Source organism: Phyllobates terribilis, unplaced genomic scaffold, assembly GCF_046119375.1.
Source record: "Phyllobates terribilis strain yellow unplaced genomic scaffold, ASM4611937v1 Scaffold_9__5_contigs__length_417890890, whole genome shotgun sequence".
NCBI lineage: Eukaryota > Metazoa > Chordata > Amphibia > Anura > Dendrobatidae > Phyllobates > Phyllobates terribilis.
This window is the reverse complement of record NW_027362769.1, coordinates 67,661,236-67,682,583: the sequence shown is the minus strand read 5'-3', so window position 1 is coordinate 67,682,583 and position 21,348 is coordinate 67,661,236.

Sequence of the window (21,348 nt, the reverse complement as noted above, 5' to 3'; positions counted from 1 at the left end):
AATTCCGATAACAATGGAAGAGTTCCGAAGCATTTTTAAACGTCAGCGGAATACCGATAACAATGGAAGAGTTCCGAAGCATTTTTAAACGTCAACGTAATTCCGAGAACAATGGAAGAGTTGCGAAGCATTTTTAAACTTCAGCGAAATTCCGAGAACAATGTAAGAGTTCCGAGGAATTTTTAAACTTCAGCATTATTTCCATGAACAATGGAAGAGTTCCGAAGCATATTTAAACTTCAGCAGAATTTCGAGAGCAATGGAAGAGTTCCAAAGCATTTTTAAACTTCAGCAGAATTCCGAGAACAATGGAAGAGTTCTGAAGCATTTTTAAATGTCATCGGAATTCTGAGAACAATGGAAGAGTTCGAAGCATTTTTAAACGTCAGCAGAATTCTGAAAACAATGGAAGAGTTCCGAAGCATTTTTAAACTTAAGCAGAATTCCGAGAACAATGGAAGAGTTCCGAAGCATTTTTAAACGTCAGCGGAATTCCAAGAACAAACGAAGAGTTCCGAAGCATTTTTAAACTTCAGCTGAATTCCAGGAACAATGAAAGAATTCCGAAGCATTTTTAAACTTCAGCGGAATTCCGAGAACAATGGAAGAGTTCCGAAGAATTTTTAAACTTCAGCAGAATTCCAATAACAATGGAAGAGTTCTGGAGCATTTTTAAACTTCAGCGGAATTCCGAGAACAAAGGAAGGGTTCCGAAGCATTTTTAAGCTTCAGTGGAATTCCGGGAACAATGGAAGATTTCTGAAGAATTTTTAAACGTCAGCCGAATTCCGAGAACAATGGAAGAGTTCCGAAGCATTTTTAAATGTCAGCGGAATTCCGGGAACAATGGAAGAATTCCGAAGCATTTTTAAACTTCAGCAGAATTCCGAGAGCAATGGAAGAGTTCCGAAGCATTTTTAAATATCAGCAGAATTCCGAGAACAATTCAAGAATTCCGAAGCATGTTTAAACGTCAACAGAATTCCGAGAACAATTGAAGAGTTCCAAAGCATTTTTAAACGTCAAAGGAATTCCGAGAACAATGGAAAAGTTCAGAAGCAGTTTTCAACTTCAGCGGATTTCCGAGAACAATGGAAGAGTTCCGAAGCGTTTTTAAACTTCAGCGGAATTCCGAAAACAACGGAAGAGTTCCGAAGCATTTTTAAACTTCAGCGGAAATCCGAGAACAATGGAAGAGTTCCGAAGCATTTTTTAACTTCAGCGAAATTCTGAGAGCAATGGAAGAGTTCTGAAGCATTTTTAAACATCAGCGGAATTCCGGGATCAACGGAAGAGTTCCGAAGCATTTTTAAACTTCAGCGGAATTCTGAGAACAATGGAAGAGTTCCGAAGCATTTTTAAATTTTAGCGGATAGCCGAGAACAATGGAAGAGTTCCGAACCATTTTTAAATGTTAGCAGAATTCCGAGAACAATGGAAGAGTTCCGAAGCATTTTTAAATGTCAACGGATTTCCAAGAACAATGGAAGAGTTCCGAAGCATTTTTAAACGTCAGCGTAATTCCGAAAACAATGGAAGAGTTCCGAAGCCTTTTTAAACATCAACCGAATTCCGAGAACAATGGAAGAGTTCTGAAGCATATGTAAACTTCAGCGGAATTCCGAGAACAATGGAAGAGTTACGAAGCATTTTTAAACTTCAGTGGAATTCCGGAAACTATGGAAGAGTTCCGAAGCATGTTTAAACTTCAGCAGAATTCCGATAACAATGGAAGAGTTCCGAAACATTTTTAAATGTCAGCAGAATTCCGAGAACAATTGAAGAGTTCCGAAGCATTTTTAAACGTCAGCGGAATTCCGAGAATAATGGAAGAGTTCCGAAGCATTTTTACACGTCAGCGGAATTCCGATAACAATGGAAGAGTTCCGAAGCATTTTTAAACGTCAGCGGAATTCCGAGAACAATGGAAGAGTTCCGAAGCATTTTTAAACTTCAGCAGAATTCTGAGAATAAAGGAAGAGTTCCGAAGCATTTTTAAACTTCAGCGGAATTCTGAGAATAAAGGAAGAGTTCCGAAGCATTTTTAAACTTCAGCAGAATTCCGAGAACAATGGATGAGTTCTGAACCATTTTTAAACATCATCGGAATTCCGAGAACAATGGAAGAGTTCCGAAGCATTTTTAAACATCAGCAGAATTCCGAAAGCAATGGAAGAGTTCCGAAGCATTTTTAAACTTAAGCAGAATTCCGAGAACAATGGAAGAGTTCCGAAGCATTTTTAAACTTCAGTAGAATTCCGAGAACAATGGAAGAGTTACGAAGCATTTTTAAACGTCAGCGGAATACCGATAACAATGGAAGAGTTCCGAAGCATTTTTAAACTTCAGCATAATTCCGGGAACAATGGAAGAGTTCCGAAGCATATTTAAACTTCAGCGGAATTCGGCGAACAAAGGAAGAGTTCCGAAGCATTTTTAAACTTCAGCGTTATTCCGGGAACAATGGAAGAGTTCCGAAGCATTTTAAATGCCAGCGGAATTCTGAGAACAATGGAAGAGTTCCAAGCATTTTTAAACTTCAGAAGAATTCCGAGAACAATGGAAGAGTTCCAAAGCATTTTTAAACTTCAGCAGAATTCCGAGAACAATGGAAGAGTACCGAAGCATTTTTAAATGTCAGCGGAATACCGATAACAATGGAAGAGTTACGAAGCATTTTTAAACGTCAACGGAATTCCGAGAACAATGGAAGAATTCCGAAGTATTTTTAAACTTCAGCGGAATTCCGAGAACAATGGAAGAGTTTCGAAGCATTTTTAAACTTCAGCGTAATTCCGGGATCAATGGAATAGTTCCTAAGCATATTTAAACTTCAGCGGAATTCCGGTAACAATGGAAGAGTTCCGAAGCATTTTTAAATTTCAGCGTAATTCCGGGAACAATGGAAGAGTTCCAAAGCATTTTTAAGCGTCAACTGAATTCCGAGAACAATGGAAGAGTTCCGAAGCATTTTTAAACTTCAGCGGAATTCCGAGAACATTGGAAGAGTTCCGAAACATTTTTAAACTTCAGCAGAATTCAGGGAAACATGGAAGAGTTCCAAAGCATTTTTAAACTCCAGCAGATTTACGAGAGTATTGGAGGAGTTCCGAAGCATTTTTAAATATCAGCAGAATTCCGCGAACAATTTAAGAGTTCCGAAGCAATTTTAAACGTCAATGGAATTCCGAGAACAATGGTAGAGTTCCGAAGCATTTTTAAAAGTCAGCGGCATTGCGAAAACAATGGTAGAGTTCCGAAGCATTTTTAAATATCAGCAGAATTCCGCGAACAATTGAAGAGTTCCGAAGCATTATTAAACGTCAGCGGAATTCCGAGAACAATGGAAGAGTTCGGATGCATTTTTAAACGTCAGCGGAATTCTGAGAGCATTGGAAGAGTTCCGAGCATTTTTAAACTTCAGCAGAATTCCGAGAACAATGGAAGAGTTCCGAAGCATTTTTAAAATTCAGCAGAATTCCGATAACAATGGAAGAGTTCCGAAGCATTTTTAAACGTCAGCGGAATACCGATAACAATGGAAGAGTTCCGAAGCATTTTTAAACGTCAACGTAATTCCGAGAACAATGGAAGAGTTGCGAAGCATTTTTAAACTTCAGCGAAATTCCGAGAACAATGTAAGAGTTCCGAGGAATTTTTAAACTTCAGCATTATTTCCATGAACAATGGAAGAGTTCCGAAGCATATTTAAACTTCAGCAGAATTTCGAGAGCAATGGAAGAGTTCCAAAGCATTTTTAAACTTCAGCATAATTCCGGGAACAACGGAAGAGTTCCGAAGCATTTTTAAACTTCAGCGGAATTCCGAGAACAATGGAAGAGTTCCGAAGCATTTTTAAACTTCAGCGGAATTCCGAGAACAAAGGAAGTGTTCTGAAGCATTTTTAAACTTCAGCGTTATTCCGGGAACAATTGAAGAGTTCCGAAGCATTTTTAAACGTCAAAGGAATTCCGAGAACAATGGAAAAGCTCAGAAGCAGTTTTCAACTTCAGCGGATTTCCGAGAACAATGGAAGAGTTCCGAAGCAATTTTAAACTTCAGCGGAATTCCGAGAACAAAGGAAGAGTTCCGAAGCATTTTTAAACTTCAGCGTTATTCCGGGAACAATTGAAGAGTTCCGAAGCATTTTTAAACGTCAAAGGAATTCCGAGAACAATGGAAAAGTTCAGAAGCAGTTTTCAACTTCAGCAGAATTCCAATAACAATGGAAGAGTTCCGGAGCATTTTTAAACTTCAGCGGAATTCCGAGAACAAAGGAAGAGTTCCGAAGCATTTTTAAGCTTCAGTGGAATTCCGGGAACAATGAAAGATTTCTGAAGAATTTTTAAACGTCAGCCGAATTCCGAGAACAATGGAAGAGTTCCAAAGAATTTTTAAACTTCAGCAGAATTCCGATAACAATGGAAGAGTTCCGGACCATTTTTAAACTTCAGCGGAATTCCTAGAACAATGGAAGAGTTCCGAAGCATTTTTAAATTTCAGCAGAATTCCAAGAACAATGGAAGCATTCCAAAGCATTTTTAAACATCAGCGGAATTCTGAGAACAAAGGAAGAGTTCCGGACCATTTTTAAACTTCAGCGGAATTCCGAGAACAATGGAAGAGTTCCGAAGCATTTTTAAGCTTCAGCGGAATTCCGGAAACAATGGAAGAGTTCTGAAGCATTTTTATATGTCAGCGGAATTCCGGGAACAATGGAAGAGTTCCGAAGCATTTTTAAACTTCAGCAGAATTCCGAGAACAATGGAAGAGTTCCGAAGCATTTTTGAATGTCAGCAGAATTCTGAGAACAATTCAAGAGTTTCGAAGCATGTTTAAACATCAACGGAATTCCAAGAACAATTGAAGAGTTCCGAAGCATTTTTAAACATCAACGGAATTCCAAGAACAATGGAAGTGTTCCGAAGCATTTTTAAACTTCAGCGGAATTCCGAGAAAAAAGGAAGACTTCCGAATCATTTTTAAACGTCAACGGAATTCCAAGAACAATGGAAGAGTTCCGAAGCATTTTTAAATGTCAACGGAATTCCGAGAACAATGGAAAAGTTCCGAAGCATTTTTCAACTTCAGCGGATTTCTGAGACCAATGGATGAGTTCCGAAGCATTTTTAAACTTCAGTGGAATTCCGGGAACAACGGAAGAGTTCTGAAGCATTTTTAAACTTCAGCGGAATTCTGAGAACAATGCAACAGTTCCAAAGAATTTTTAAACATCAGCAGAATTCCGAGAAGCATTTTTCAACTTCAGCGGATTTGCGAGAACAATGGTATAGTACCGAAACATTTTTAAACTTCAGCGGAATTCCAGGATCAACGGAAGAGTTACGAAGGATTTTTAAACTTCAGTGGAATTCCGAGAACAATGAAAGAGTTCCGAAGCATTTTAAATGTCAGCGGAATTCTGAGAACAATGGAAGAGTTCCAAGCATTTTTAAACTTCAGAAGAATTCCGAGAACAATGGAAGAGTTCCGAAGCATTTTTCAACTTCAGCAGAATTCCAATAACAATGGAAGAGTTCCGGAGCATTTTTAAACTTCAGCGGAATTCCGAGAACAAAGGAAGAGTTCCGAAGCATTTTTAAGCTTCAGTGGAATTCCGGGAACAATGAAAGATTTCTGAAGAATTTTTAAACGTCAGCCGAATTCCGAGAACAATGGAAGAGTTCCGAAGCATTTTTAAATGTCAGCGGAATTCCGGGAACAATGGAAGAGTTCCGAAGCATTTTTAAACATCAGCGGAATTCCGAGAACAATGGAAGAGTTCCGAAGCATATTTAAACTTCAGCAGAATTCCGAGAACAATGGAAGAGTTCTGAAGCATTTTTAAATTTCAGCGGAATTACGGGAAAAATGGAGCAGTTCCGAAGCATTTTTAAACTTCATCTGAATTTCGGGAACCATGGAAGAGTTCCGAAGCATTTTTAAACGTCAGCGGAATTCCGAGAACAATGGAAGAGATCCGAAGCATTTTTAAACTTCAGCGGAATTCCTAGAACAATGGAAGAGTTCCGAAGCATTTTTAAATTTCAGCAGAATTCCGAGAACAATGGAAGAGTTCCGAAGCATTTTTAAACTTCAGCGGAATTCCTAGAACAATGGAAGAGTTACAAAGCATTTTTAAATTTCAGCAGAATTCCGAGAACAATGTAATCATTCCAAAGCATTTTTAAACATCAGCGGAATTCTGAGAAAAAAGGAAGAGTTCCAAAGCATTTTTAAACTTCAGCTGAATTCCGAGAACAATTGAACAATTCCGAAGCATTTTTAAACTTCAGCGGAATTCCGAGAACAATGGAAGAGTTCCGAAGAATTTTTAAACTTCAGCAGAATTCCGATAACAATGGAAGAGTTCCGGACCATTTTTAAACTTCAGCGGAATTCCTAGAACAATGGAAGAGTTCCGAAGCATTTTTAAATTTCAGCAGAATTCCAAGAACAATGGAAGCATTCCAAAGCATTTTTAAACATCAGCGGAATTCTGAGAACAAAGGAAGAGTTCCGGACCATTTTTAAACTTCAGCGGAATTCCGAGAACAATGGAAGAGTTCCGAAGCATTTTTAAGCTTCAGCGGAATTCCGGAAACAATGGAAGAGTTCTGAAGCATTTTTATATGTCAGCGGAATTCCGGGAACAATGGAAGAGTTCCGAAGCATTTTTAAACTTCAGCAGAATTCCGAGAACAATGGAAGAGTTCCGAAGCATTTTTGAATGTCAGCAGAATTCTGAGAACAATTCAAGAGTTTCGAAGCATGTTTAAACATCAACGGAATTCCAAGAACAATTGAAGAGTTCCGAAGCATTTTTAAACATCAACGGAATTCCAAGAACAATGGAAGTGTTCCGAAGTATTTTTAAACTTCAGCGGAATTCCGAGAAAAAAGGAAGACTTCCGAAGCATTTTTAAACGTCAACGGAATTCCAAGAACAATGGAAGAGTTCCGAAGCATTTTTAAATGTCAACGGAATCCCGAGAACAATGGAAAAGTTCCGAAGCATTTTTCAACTTCAGCGGATTTCTGAGACCAATGGATGAGTTCCGAAGCATTTTTAAACTTCAGTGGAATTCCGGGAACAACGGAAGAGTTCTGAAGCATTTTTAAACTTCAGCGGAATTCTGAGAACAATGCAACAGTTCCAAAGAATTTTTAAACATCAGCAGAATTCCGAGAAGCATTTTTCAACTTCAGCGGATTTGCGAGAACAATGGTATAGTACCGAAACATTTTTAAACTTCAGCGGAATTCCAGGATCAACGGAAGAGTTACGAAGGATTTTTAAACTTCAGTGGAATTCCGAGAACAATGAAAGAGTTCCGAAGCATTTTAAATGTCAGCGGAATTCTGAGAACAATGGAAGAGTTCCAAGCATTTTTAAACTTCAGAAGAATTCCGAGAACAATGGAAGAGTTCCGAAGCATTTTTAAACTTCAGCAGAATTCCGAGAACAATGGAAGAGTACCGAAGCATTTTTAAACGTCAGCGGAATACCGATAACAATGGAAGAGTTACGAAGCATTTTTAAAAGTCAACGGAATTCCGAGAACAATGGAAGTATTCTGAAGTATTATTAAACTTCAGCGGAATTCCGAGAACAATGGAAGAGTTTCGAAGCATTTTTAAACTTCAGCGTAATTCCGGGATCAATGGAAGAGTTCCTAAGCATATTTAAACTTCAGCGTAATTCCGGTAACAATGGAAGAGATCGAAAGCATTTTTAAATTTCAGCGTAATTCCGGGAACAATGGAAGAGTTCCAAAGCATTTTTAAGCGTCAACTGAATTCCGAGAACAATGGAAGAGTTCCGAAGCATTTTTAAACTTCAGCGGATTTCCGACAACAATGGAAGAGTTCCGAAGCATTTTTAAATGTTAGCAGAATTCCGAGAACAATGGAAGAGTTCCGAAGCATTTTTAAATGTCAACGGATTTCCAAGAACAATGGAAGAGTTCCAAAGCATTTTTAAACGTCCTCGTAATTCCGAGAATAATGGAAGAGTTCCGAAGCATTTTTACACGTCAGCGGAATTGCGATAACAATGGAAGTGTTCCGAAGCATTTTGAAACGTTAGCGGAATTCCGAGAACAATGGAAGAGTTCCGAAACATTTTTAAACTTCAGCGGAATTCTGCGAACAAAGGAAGAGTTCCGAAGCATTTTTAAACTTCAGCTTAATTCCGGGAACAATAGAAGTGTTCCGAAGCATTTTTAAACTTCAGCGGAATTCCCAGAACAATGGAAGAGTTCCAAAGCATTTTTAAACTTCAGCAGAATTCCGAGAACAATGGAAGAGTTATGAAGCATTTTTTAACGTCATCGGAATTCCGAGAACAGTGGAAGAGTTCCGAAGCATTTTTAAACATCAGCAGAATTCCGAAAGCAATGGAAGAGTTCCGAAGCATTTTTAAACTTAAGCAGAATTCCGAGAACAATGGAAGAGTTCCGAAGCATTTTTAAACTTCAATAGAATTCCGAGAACAATGGAAGAGTTCCGAAGCATTTTTAAACTTCAACGGAATTCCGAGAACAATGGAAGAGTTGCGAAGCATTTTTAAACTTCAGCGGAATTCCGAGAACAATGGAAGAGTTCCGAAGCATTTTTAAACGTCAGCGGAATTCTGAGAAAAAAGGAAGAGTTCCAAAGCATTTTTAAACTTCAGCTGAATTCCGAGAACAATTGAAGAATTCCGAAGCATTTTTAAACTTCAGCGGAATTCCGAGAACAATGGAAGAGTTCCGAAGAATTTTTAAACTTCAGCAGAATGCCGATAACAATGGAAGAGTTCCGGACCATTTTTAAACTTCAGCGGAATTCCGAGAACAATGGAAGAGTTCCGAGGCATTTTTAAGCTTCAGCGGAATTCCGGGAACAATGGAAGAGTTCTGAAGCATTTTTATATGTCAGCGGAATTCCGGAAACAATGGAAGAGTTCCGAAGCATTTTTAAACTTCAGCAGAATTCCGAGAACAATGGAAGAGTTCCGAAGCATTTTTGAATGTCAGCAGAATTCTGAGAACAATTCAAGAGTTTCGAAGCATGTTTAAACATCAACGGAATTCCAAGAACAATTGAAGAGTTCCGAAGCATTTTTAAACATCAACGGAATTCCAAGAACAATGGAAGAGTTCCGAAGCATTTTTAAACTTCAGCGGAATTCCGAGAAAAAAGGAAGACTTCCGAAGCATTTTTAAACGTCAACGGAATTCCAAGAACAATGGAAGAGTTCCGAAGCATTTTTAAATGTCAACGGAATTCCGAGAACAATGGAAAAGTTTCGAAGCATTTTTCAACTTCAGCGGATTTCTGAGACCAATGGATGAGTTCCGAAGCATTTTTAAACTTCAGCGGAATTCCGGGAACAACGGAAGAGTTCTGAAGCATTTTTAAACTTCAGCGGAATTCTGAGAACAATGCAACAGTTCCAAAGAATTTTTAAACATCAGCAGAATTCCGAGAAGCATTTTTCAACTTCAGCGGATTTGCGAGAACAATGGTATAGTACCGAAGCATTTTTAAACTTCAGCGGAATTCCAGGATCAACGGAAGAGTTACGAAGGATTTTTAAACTTCAGTGGAATTCCGAGAACAATGAAAGAGTTCCGAAGCATTTTAAATGTCAGCGGAATTCTGAGAACAATGGAAGAGTTCCAAGCATTTTTAAACTTCAGAAGAATTCCGAGAACAATGGAAGAGTTCCGAAGCATTTTTAAACTTCAGCAGAATTCCGAGAACAATGGAAGAGTACTGAAGCATTTTTAAACGTCAGCGGAATACCGATAACAATGGAAGAGTTACGAAGCATTTTTAAAAGTCAACGGAATTACGAGAACAATGGAAGTATTCCGAAGTATTTTTAAACTTCAGCGGAATTCCGAGAACAATGGAAGAGTTTCGAAGCATTTTTAAACTTCAGCGTAATTCCGGGATCAATGGAAGAGTTCCTAAGCATATTTAAACTTCAGCGTAATTCCGGTAACAATGGAAGAGATCGAAAGCATTTTTAAATTTCAGCGTAATTCCGGGAACAATGGAAGAGTTCCAAAGCATTTTTAAGCGTCAACTGAATTCCGAGAACAATGGAAGAGTTCCGAAGCATTTTTAAACTTCAGCGGATTTCCGAGAACAATGGAAGAGTTCCAAAGCATTTTTAAATGTTAGCAGAATTCCGAGAACAATGGAAGAGTTCCGAAGCATTTTTAAATGTCAACGGATTTCCAAGAACAATGGAAGAGTTCCAAAGCATTTTTAAACATCCTCGTAATTCCGAGAATAATGGAAGAGTTCCGAAGCATTTTTACACGTCAGCGGAATTCCGATAACAATGGAAATGTTCCGAAGCATTTTTAAACGTTAGCGGAATTCCGAGAACAATGGAAGAGTTCCGAAGCATTTTTAAACTTCAGCGGAATTCTGAGAACAAAGGAAGAGTTCCGAAGCATTTTTAAACTTCAGCTTAATTCCGGGAACAATAGAAGAGTTCCGAAGCATTTTTAAACTTCAGCGGAATTCCCAGAACAATGGAAGAGTTCCAAAGCATTTTTAAACTTCAGCAGAATTCCGAGAACAATGGAAGAGTTATGAAGCATTTTTTAACGTCATCGGAATTCCGAGAACAGTGGAAGAGTTCCGAAGCATTTTTAAACATCAGCAGAATTCCGAAAGCAATGGAAGAGTTCCGAAGCATTTTTAAACTTAAGCAGAATTCCGAGAACAATGGAAGAGTTCCGAAGCATTTTTAAACTTCAATAGAATTCCGAGAACAATGGAAGAGTTCCGAAGCATTTTTAAACGTCAACGGAATTCCGAGAACAATGGAAGAGTTGCGAAGCATTTTTAAACTTCAGCGGAATTCCGAGAACAATGGAAGAGTTCCGAAGCATTTTTAAACTTCAGCATAATTCCGGAAACAATGGAAGAGTTCCGAAGCATATTTAAACTTCAGCGGAATTTCGAGAACAATGGAAGAGTTCCGAAGAATTTTTAAACTTCAGCGTAATTCCGGGAACAACGGAAGAGTTCCGAAGCATTTTTAAACTTCAGCGGAATTTCGAGAACAATGGAAGAGTTCCCAAGCATTTTTAAACATCAGCGGAATTCCGAGAACAATGGAAGAGTTCCGAAGCATATTTAAACTTCAGCAGAATTCCGAGAACAATGGAAGAGTTCTGAAGCATTTTTAAATTTCAGCGGAATTACGGGAAAAATGGAGCAGTTCCGAAGCATTTTTAAACTTCAGCTGAATTCCGGGAACCATGGAAGAGTTCCGAAGCATTTTTAAACTTCAGCGGAATTCCTAGAACAATGGAAGAGTTCCAAAGCATTTTTAAATTTCAGCAGAATTCCGAGAACAATGGAAGCATTCCAAAGCATTTTTAAACGTCAGCGGAATTCTGAGAAAAAAGGAAGAGTTCCAAAGCATTTTTAAACTTCAGCTGAATTCCGAGAACAATTGAAGAATTCCGAAGCATTTTTAAGCTTCAGCGGAATTCCGAGAACAATGGAAAAGTTACGAAGAATTTTTAAACTTCAGCAGAATTCCGATAACAATGGAAGAGTTCCGGACCATTTTTAAACTTCAGCGGAATTCCTAGAACAATGGAAGAGTTCCAAGGCATTTTTAAATTTCAGCAGAATTCCGAGAACAATAGAAGCATTCCAAAGCATTTTTAAACGTCAGCGGAATTCTGAGAACAAAGGAAGAGTTCCAAAGCATTTTTAAACTTCAGCTGTATTCCGAGAACAACTGAAGAATTCCGAAGCATTTTTAAACTTCAGCGGAATTCCGAGAACAATGGAAGAGTTCCGAAGAATTTTTAAACTTCAGCGGAATTCCGAGAACAATGGAAGAGTTCCGAAGCATTTTTAAACTTCAGCGGAATTCCGAGAACAAAGGAAGAGTTCTGAAGCATTTTTAAACTTCAGCGTTATTCCGGGAACAATTGAAGAGTTCCGAACCATTTTTAAACGTCAAAGGAATTCCGAGAACAATGGAAAAGTTCAGAAGCAGTTTTCAACTTCAGCGGATTTCCGAGAACAATGGAAGAGTTCCGAAGCAATTTTAAACTTCAGCGGAATTCCGAGAACAAAGGAAGAGTTCCGAAGCATTTTTAAACTTCAGCGTTATTCCGGGAACAATTGAAGAGTTCCGAAGCATTTTTAAACGTCAAAGGAATTCCGAGAACAATGGAAAAGTTCAGAAGCAGTTTTCAACTTCAGCAGAATTCCAATAACAATGGAAGAGTTCCGGAGCATTTTTAAACTTCAGCGGAATTCCGAGAACAAAGGAAGAGTTCCGAAGCATTTTTAAGCTTCAGTGGAATTCCGGGAACAATGAAAGATTTCTGAAGAATTTTTAAACGTCAGCCGAATTCCGAGAACAATGGAAGAGTTCCGAAGCATTTTTAAATGTCAGCGGAATTCCGGGAACAATGGAAGAGTTCCGAAGCATTTTTAAACATCAGCGGAATTCCGAGAACAATGGAAGAGTTCCGAAGCATATTTAAACTTCAGCAGAATTCCGAGAACAATGGAAGAGTTCTGAAGCATTTTTAAATTTCAGCGGAATTACGGGAAAAATGGAGCAGTTCCGAAGCATTTTTAAACTTCAGCTGAATTCCGGGAACCATGGAAGAGTTCCGAAGCATTTTTAAACGTCAGCGGAATTCCGAGAACAATGGAAGAGATCCGAAGCATTTTTAAACTTCAGCGGAATTCCTAGAACAATGGAAGAGTTCCGAAGCATTTTTAAATTTCAGCAGAATTCCGAGAACAATGGAAGAGTTCCGAAGCATTTTTAAACTTCAGCGGAGTTACTAGAACAATGGAAGAGTTACAAAGCATTTTTAAATTTCAGCAGAATTCCGAGAACAATGTAAGCATTCCAAAGCATTTTTAAACATCAGCGGAATTCTGAGAAAAAAGGAAGAGTTCCAAAGCATTTTTAAACTTCAGCTGAATTCCGAGAACAATTGAAGAATTCCGAAGCATTTTTAAACTTCAGCAGAATTCCGAGAACAATGGAAGAGTTCCGAAGAATTTTTAAACTTCAGCAGAATTCCGATAACAATGGAAGAGTTCCAGACCATTTTTAAACTTCAGCGGAATTCCTAGAACAATGGAAGAGTTCCGAAGCATTTTTAAATTTCAGCAGAATTCCAAGAACAATGGAAGCATTCCAAAGCATTTTTAAACATCAGCGGAATTCTGAGAACAAAGGAAGAGTTCCAAAGCATTTTTAAACTTCAGCTGAATTCCGAGAACAATTGAAGAATTCCGAAGTATTTTTAAACTTCAGCGGAATTCCGAGAACAATGGAAGAGTTCCGAAGAATTTTTAAACTTCAGCAGAATGCCGATAACAATGGAAGAGTTCCGGACCATTTTTAAACTTCAGCGGAATTCCGAGAACAATGGAAGAGTTCCGAAGCATTTTTGAATGTCAGCAGAATTCTGAGAACAATTCAAGAGTTTCGAAGCATGTTTAAACATCAACGGAATTCCAAGAACAATTGAAGAGTTCCGAAGCATTTTTAAACATCAACGGAATTCCAAGAACAATGGAAGAGTTCCGAAGCATTTTTAAACTTCAGCGGAATTCCAAGAAAAAAGGAAGACTTCCGAAGCATTTTAAAACGTCAACGGAATTCCAAGAACAATGGAAGAGTTCCGAAGCATTTTTAAATGTCAACGGAATTCCGAGAACAATGGAAAAGTTCCGAAGCATTTTTCAACTTCAGCGGATTTCTGAGACCAATGGATGAGTTCCGAAGCATTTTTAAACTTCAGCGGAATTCCGGGAACAACGGAAGAGTTCTGAAGCATTCTTAAACTTCAGCAGAATTCTGAGAACAATGCAACAGTTCCAAAGAATTTTTAAACATCAGCAGAATACCGAGAAGCATTTTTCAACTTCAGCGGATTTGCGAGAACAATGGTATAGTACCGAAGCATTTTTAAACTTCAGCGGAATTCCAGGATCAACGGAAGAGTTACGAAGGATTTTTAAACTTCAGTGGAATTCCGAGAACAATGAAAGAGTTCCGAAGCATTTTAAATGTCAGCGGAATTCTGAGAACAATGGAAGAGTTCCAAGCATTTTTAAACTTCAGAAGAATTCCGAGAACAATGGAAGAGTTCCGAAGCATTTTTAAACTTCAGCAGAATTCCGAGAACAATGGAAGAGTACCGAAGCATTTTTAAACGTCAGCGGAATACCGATAACAATGGAAGAGTTACGAAGCATTTTTAAAAGTCAACGGAATTCCGAGAACAATGGAAGTATTCCGAAGTATTTTTAAACTTCAGCGGAACTCCGAGAACAATGGAAGAGTTTCGAAGCATTTTTAAACTTCAGCGTAATTCCGGGATCAATGGAAGAGTTCCTAAGCATATTTAAACTTCAGCGTAATTCCGGTAACAATGGAAGAGATCGAAAGCATTTTTAAATTTCAGCGTAATTCCGGGAACAATGGAAGAGTTCCAAAGCATTTTTAAGCGTCAACTGAATTCCGAGAACAATGGAAGAGTTCCGAAGCATTTTTAAACTTCAGCGGATTTCCGAGAACAATGAAAGAGTTCCGAAGCATTTTTAAATGTTAGCAGAATTCCGAGAACAATGGAAGAGTTTCGAAGCATTTTTAAATGTCAACGGATTTCCAAGAACAATGGAAGAGTTCCAAAGCATTTTTAAACGTCCTCGTAATTCCGAGAATAATGGAAGAGTTCCGAAGCATTTTTACACGTCAGCGGAATTCCGATAACAATGGAAGTGTTCCGAAGCATTTTTAAACGTTAGCGGAATTCCGAGAACAATGGAAGAGTTCCGAAGCATTTTTAAACTTCAGCGGAATTCTGAGAACAAAGGAAGAGTTCCGAAGCATTTTTAAACTTCAGCTTAATTCCGGGAACAATAGAAGAGTTCCGAAGCATTTTTAAACTTCAGCGGAATTCCCAGAGCAATGGAAGAGTTCCAAAGCATTTTTAAACTTCAGCAGAATTCCGAGAACAATGGAAGAGTTATGAAGCATTTTTTAACGTCATCGGAATTCCGAGAACAGTGGAAGAGTTCCGAAGCATTTTTAAACATCAGCAGAATTCCAAAAGCAATGGAAGAGTTCCGAAGCATTTTTAAACTTAAGCAGAATTCCGAGAACAATGGAAGAGTTCCGAAGCATTTTTAAACTTCAATAGAATTCCGAGAACAATGGAAGAGTTCCGAAGCATTTTTAAACGTCAACGGAATTCCGAGAACAATGGAAGAGTTGCGAAGCATTTTTAAACTTCAGCGGAATTCCGAGAACAATGGAAGAGTTCCGAAGCATTTTTAAACTTCAGCATAATTCCGGAAACAATGGAAGAGTTCCGAAGCATATTTAAACTTCAGCGGAATTTCGAGAACAATGGAAGAGTTCCGAAGCATTTTTAAACTTCAGCGGAATTTCGAGAACAATGGAAGAGTTCCCAAGCATTTTTAAACATCAGCGGAATTCCGAGAACAATGGAAGAGTTCCGAAGCATATTTAAACTTCAGCAGAATTCCGAGAACAATGGAAGAGTTCTGAAGCATTTTTAATTTTCAGCGGAATTACGGGAAAAATGGAGCAGTTCCGAAGCATTTTTAAACTTCAGCTGAATTCCGGGAACCATGGAAGAGTTCCGAAGCATTTTTAAACTTCAGCGGAATTCCTAGAACAATGGAAGAGTTCCAAAGCATTTTTAAATTTCAGCAGAATTCCGAGAGCAATGGAAGCATTCCAAAGCATTTTTAAACGTCAGCGGAATTCTGAGAAAAAAGGAAGAGTTCCAAAGCATTTTTAAACTTCAGCTGAATTCCGAGAACAATTGAAGAATTCCGAAGCATTTTTAAACTTCAGCGGAATTCCGAGAACAATGGAAGAGTTCCGAAGAATTTTTAAACTTCAGCAGAATTCCGATAACAATGGAAGAGTTCCGGACTATTTTTAAACTTCAGCGGAATTCCTAGAACAATGGAAGAGTTCCGAAGCATTTTTAAATTTCAGCAGAATTCCGAGAACAATAGAAGCATTCCAAAGCATTTTTAAACGTCAGCGGAATTCTGAGAACAAAGGAAGAGTTCCAAAGCATTTTTAAACTTCAGCTGAATTCCGAGAACAATTGAAGAATTCCGAAGCATTTTTAAACTTCAGGGGAATTCCGAGAACAATGGAAGAGTTCCGAAGAATTTTTAAACTTCAGCAGAATTCCGATAACAATGGAAGAGTTCCGGACCATTTTTAAACTTCAGCGGAATTCCTAGAACAATGGAAGAGTTCCGAAGCATTTTTAAATTTCAGCAGAATTCCGAGAACAATAGAAGCATTCCAAAGCATTTTTAAACGTCAGCGGAATTCTGAGAACAAAGGAAGAGTTCCAAAGCATTTTTAAACTTCAGCTGAATTCCGAGAACAATTGAAGAATTCCGAAGTATTTTTAAACTTCAGCGGAATTCCGAGAGCAATGGAAGAGTTCCGAAGAATTTTTAAACTTCAGCAGAATGCCGATAACAATGGAAGAGTTCCGGACCATTTTTAAACTTCAGCGGAATTCCGAGAACAAAGGAAGAGTTCCGAAGCATTTTTAAGCTTCAGCGGAATTCCGGGAACAATGGAAGAGTTCTGAAGCATTTTTATATGTCAGCGGAATTCCGGGAACAATGGAAGAGTTCCGAAGCATTTTTAAACTTCAGCAGAATTCCGAGAACAATGGAAGAGTTCCGAAGCATTTTTGAATGTCAGCAGAATTCTGAGAACAATTCAAGAGTTTCGAAGCATGTTTAAACATCAACGGAATTCCAAGAACAATTGAAGAGTTCCGAAGCATTTTTAAACATCAACGGAATTCCAAGAACAATGGAAGAGTTCCGAAGCATTTTTAAACTTCAGCGGAATTCCGAGAAAAAAGGAAGACTTCTGAAGCATTTTTAAACGTCAACGGAATTCCAAGAACAATGGAAGAGTTCCGAAGCATTTTTAAATGTCAACGGAATTCCGAGAACAATGGAAAAGTTCCGAAGCATTTTTCAACTTCAGCGGATTTCTGAGACCAATAGATGAGATCCGAAGCATTTTTAAACTTCAGCGGAATTCCGGGAACAACGGAAGAGTTCTGAAGCATTTTTAAACTTCAGCGGAATTCTGAGAACAATGCAACAGTTCCAAAGAATTTTTAAACATCAGCGGAATTCCGAGAAGCATTTTTCAACTTCAGCGGATTTGCGAGAACAATGGTATAGTACCGAAGCATTTTTAAACTTCAGCGGAATTCCAGGATCAACGGAAGAGTTACGAAGGATTTTTAAACTTCAGTGGAATTCCGAGAACAATGAAAGAGTTCCGAAGCATTTTAAATGTCAGCGGAATTCTGAGAACAATGGAAGAGTTCCAAGCATTTTTAAACTTCAGAAGAATTCCGAGAACAATGGAAGAGTTCCGAAGCATTTTTAAACTTCAGCAGAATTCCGAGAACAATGGAAGAGTACCGAAGCATTTTTAAACGTCAGCGGAATACCGATAACAATGGAAGAGTTACGAAGCATTTTTAAACGTCAACGGAATTCCGAGAACAATGGAAGTATTCCGAAGTATTTTTAAACTTCAGCGGAATTCCGAGAACAATGGAAGAGTTTCGAAGCATTTTTAAACTTCAGCGTAATTCCGGGATCAATGGAAGAGTTCCTAAGCATATTTAAACTTCAGTGTAATTCCGGTAACAATGGAAGAGATCGAAAGCATTTTTAAATTTCAGCGTAATTCCGGGAACAATGGAAGAGTTCCAAAGCATTTTTAAGCATCAACTGAATTCCGAGAACAATGGAAGAGTTCCGAAGCATTTTTAAACTTCAGCGGAATTCCGAGAACAATGGAAGAGTTCCGAAACATTTTTAAACTTCAGCAGAATTCAGGGAAACATGGAAGAGTTCCAAAGCATTTTTAAACTCCAGCAGATTTACGAGAGTAATGGAGGATTTCCGAAGCATTTTTAAATATCAGCAGAATTCTGCAAACAATTTAAGAGTTCCAAAGCAATTTTAAACGTCAATGGAATTCCGAGAACAATGGTAGAGTTCCGAAGCATTTTTAAACGTCAGCGGCATTGCGAAAACAATGGTAGAGTTCCGAAGCATTTTTAAATATCAGCAGAATTCCGCGAACAATTGAAGAGTTCCGAAGCATTTTTAAACGTTAGCGGAATTCTGAGAACAATGGAAGAGTTCCGAGCATTTTTAAACTTCAGCAGAATTCCGAAAACAATGGAAGAGATCCGAAGCATTTTTAAACGTTAGCGGAATACCGATAACAATGGAAGAGTTCCGAAGCATTTTTAAACGTCAACGGAATTCCGAGAACAATGGAAGAGTTGCGAAGCATTTTTAAACTTCAGCGAAATTCCGAAAACAATGGAAGACTTCCGAGGAATTTTTATACTTCAGCATTATTTCCGTGAACAATGGAAGAGTTCCGAAGCATATTTAAACTTCAGCGGAATTTCGAGAGCAATGGAAGATTTCCAAAGCATTTATAAACTTCAGCATAATTCCGGGAACAACGGAAGAGTTCCGAAGCATTTTTAAACTTCAGCGGAATTTCGAGAACAATGGAAGTGTTCCGAAGCATTTTTAAACTTCAGCGGAATTCCGAGAGCAATGGAAGAGTTCCGAAGCATTTTTAAACGTCAGCGGAATTCCCAGAACAATGGAAGAGTTCCGAAGCATATTTAAACTTCAGCAGAATTCCGAGAACAATGGAAGAGTTCCGAAGCATTTTTAAACGTCCGCGGAATTCCGAGAACAATGGAAAAGTTCCGAAGCATTTTTAAATTTCAGCGGAATTCCGAGAACAATGGAAGAGTTCCGAAGCATTTTTAAATTTCAGCGGAATTCCGGGAAAAATGGAGGAGTTCCGAAGCATTTTTAAACTTCAGCAGAATTTCGAGAATAATGGAAGAGTTCCGAAGCATTTTTAATTGTCAGCAGAATTCCGAGAACAATTGAAGAGTTCCGAAGCATTTTTAAATGTCAGCGCAATTCCGAGATCAATGGAAGAGTTCCGAAGCATTTTTAAATGTCCGCAGAATTCCGCTAACAATGGAAGAGTTCCGAAGTATTTTTAAACTTCAGCGTAATTCTGGGAAAAATGGAAGAGTTCCGAACCATTTTTAAACTTCAGCGGAATTCCCAGAACAATGGAAGAGTTCCGAAGCATTTTTAAACTTCAGCGGAATTCCGAGAACAACGGAAGAGTACCGAAACATTTTTAAACTTCAGCTGAATTCCGGGAACCATGGAAGAGTTCCGAAGCATTTTAAACGTCAGCGGAATTCCGAGAACAAAGGAAGAGTTCAGAAGCATTTTTAAACTTCTGCGGAATTCCTAGAACAATGGAAGAGTTCCAAAGCATTTTTAAATTTCAGCAGAATTCCGAGAACAATGGAAGAGTTCCGAAGCATTTTTAAACTTCAGCGGAATTCCGAGAACAATAGAAGAGTTCCGAAGCATTTTTAAACGTCAGCGGAATTCCAAGAACAAAGGAAGAGTTCCAAAGAATTTTTAAACTTCAGCTGATTTCCAGGAACAATGGAAGAATTCCGAAGCATTTTTAAACTTCAGGGGAATTCCGAGAACAATGGAAGTGTTCCGAAGAATTTTTAAACTTCAGCAGAATTCCGATAACAATGGAAGAGTTCCGAAGCATTTTTAAACTTCAGCAGAATTCCGAGAACAATGGAAGAGTACCGAAGCATTTTTAAACTTCAGCGTAATTCCGGGATCAATGGAAGAGTTCCTAAGCATATTTAAACTTCAGCGGAATTCCGGTAACAATGGAAGAGTTCCGAAGCATTTTTAAATTTCAGCGTAATTCCGGGAACAATGGAAGAGTTCCAAAGCATTTTTAAGCATCAACTGAATTCCGAGAACAATGGAAGAGTTCCGAAGCATTTTTAAACTTCAGCGGAATTCCGAGAACAATGGAAGAGTTCCGAAACATTTTTAAACTTCAGCAGAATTCAGGGAAACATGGAAGAGTTCCAAAGCATTTTTAAACTCCAGCAGATTTACGAGAGTAATGGAGGATTTCCGAAGCATTTTTAAATATCAGCAGAATTCCGCAAACAATTTAAGAGTTCCGAAGCAATTTTAAACGTCAATGGAATTCCGAGAACAATGGTAGAGTTCCGAAGCATTTTTAAACGTCAGCGGCATTGCGAAAACAATGGTAGAGTTCCGAAGCATTTTTAAATATCAGCAGAATTCCGCGAACAATTGAAGAGTTCCGAAGCATTTTTAAACGTCAGCGGAATTCCGAGAACAATGGAAGAGTTCGGAAGCATTTTTAAACGTCAGCGGAATTATGAGAACAATGGAAGAGTTCCGAGCATTTTTAAACTTCAGCAGAATGCCGAGAACAATGGAAGAGTTTCGAAGCATTTTTAAAATTCAGCAGAATTCCGATAACAATGGAAGAGTTCCGAAGCATTTTTAAACGTCAGCGGAATACCGATAACAATGGAAAAGTTCCGAAGCATTTTTAAACGTCAACGGAATTCCGAGAACAATGGAAGAGTTGCGAAGCATTTTTAAACTTCAGCGAAATTCCAAGAACAATGGAAGAGTTCCGAGGAATTTTTAAACTTCAGCAATATTTCCGTGAACAATGGAAGAGTTCCGAAGCATATTTAAACTTCAGCGGAATTTCGAGAGCAATGGAAGAGTTCCAAAGCATTTTTAAACTTCAGCATAATTCCGGGAACAACGGAAGAGTTCCGAAGCATTTTTGAATGTCAGCAGAATTCTGAGAACAATTCAAGAGTTTCGAAGCATGTTTAAACATCAACGGAATTCCAAGAACAATTGAAGAGTTCCGAAGCATTTTTAAACATCAACGGAATTCCAAGAACAATGGAAGAGTTCCGAAGCATTTTTAAACTTCAGCGGAATTCCGAGAAAAAAGGAAGACTTCCGAAGCATTTTTAAACGTCAACGGAATTCCAAGAACAATGGAAGAGTTCCGAAGCATTTTTAAATGTCAACGGAATTCCGAGAACAATGGAAAAGTTCCGAAGCATTTTTCAACTTCAGCGGATTTCTGAGACCAATGGATGAGTTCCGAAGCATTTTTAAACTTCAGCGGAATTCCGGGAACAACGGAAGAGTTCTGAAGCATTTTTAAACTTCAGCGGAATTCTGAGAACAATGCAACAGTTCCAAAGAATTTTTAAACATCAGCGGAATTCCGAGAAGCATTTTTCAACTTCAGCGGATTTGCGAGAACAATGGAAGAGTACCGAAGCATTTTTAAACTTCAGCGGAATTCCA